Here is a 1281-nt window from a genome sequence, read left to right as displayed (position 1 = left end):
CAAGGCATGGCATGGCAAGGCATGGCATGGCAAGGCATGGCATGGCATGGCATGGCATGGCATGGAATGGAGAGGAGAGGTGGGTGCTGCTGCATCCCTTTGCCTTGGAGTACAGGCGCTTGGAAACGCGAAGCCTCCCGAAGGATGAGAAAAGAGGAAATCTCGGGCTGTAATGAGAGTGTGCCCTTGCCGTCAGGAGGGCCAGTGGTATCCTGGGGTGCATCGGGAAGAATGTGGCGAGCAGGTCGAGGGAGGTGATCCTGCCCCTCTACTCAGCCCTAGTCAGGCCATATCTGGAGTGCTCTGTCCGGTTCTGGGCTCGTCAGAACAAGAAGGACAAGGAGCTCCAGGAGAGGTTACAGCAGAGGCCACAAAGGTGGTTAAGAGTCTGGAGCATCTCTCCCGTGAGGAGAGACTGCGGGAACTGGGCTTCTTTAGTCTGGAGAAGACTGAGAGGGGATCTCATTAATGCATATGTATATCTGAAAGGTGGATGCCAAGAGGATGGTGCCAGACTCTTTCGGTGCTGCCGAGTGATAGAGTGAGGAGCAATGGCCATAAACTAAAATACAAGAAGTTCCACCTCATGAGGAAGAACTTCTTTATGTTGAGGGTGGCAGAGCACTGGAACAGGCTGCCCAGAGAGGTCATGCAGTCTCCCTCTCTGGAGACATTCAAAACCTGCCTGGATGTGTTCCTGTGTAACCTGCTCTAGGTGACCCAGCCTTGGCAGGGGAGGTTGGAGTAGGATCCAGGGACCCCTTCCAACCCTAACGATTCTGTTACTCTGTGGCTTATTGACATGAGGAGAAGTGGGAGGCAGTAGCTGGTGCGCCCTTGCCTCGCCTGGCTGAGACTGCTCCCAATATCACAGTGACTTCCTGGGCAGTGCCGTGTCCACAAGGGTTGCCTCCACCTGCCTGCCAGCGGCCCAGGAGGCTGCCAGGTGCTTGGGCTATATTGGGGGCAGGCTGTGCACATCTCTGGAAACACAGTTAAAATGTCACCCTGCAGGGGCTGAGCTCCCATCGAGGCTGTGGAGGAGCAGCGGTTGTGCCCATTTGCAGAGGGGCTGTGTGCAGGTGGTGGCCCTGGCAGGGGTATGGCAGCTGGGGCATGTGGTGACTGGGACAGGACCACTTCTGCCCAGCCCAGTCACTTGAGACTACATAGAACTGCTCTTTGATGCAGGTTCTGTGGCCTAATTCTGCTCCCTCTCACCCCCCTTACATCTGCAGGAAATTAAGTGGTTTTGCCAAAGTGGATTTTCTTCCACCTGAA

This window comes from Neopelma chrysocephalum, unplaced genomic scaffold, assembly GCF_003984885.1.
Source record: "Neopelma chrysocephalum unplaced genomic scaffold, ASM398488v2 Primary Assembly neopelma1_62, whole genome shotgun sequence".
Classification (NCBI taxonomy): domain Eukaryota; kingdom Metazoa; phylum Chordata; class Aves; order Passeriformes; family Pipridae; genus Neopelma; species Neopelma chrysocephalum.
This window is presented reverse-complemented; position numbering follows the sequence as displayed.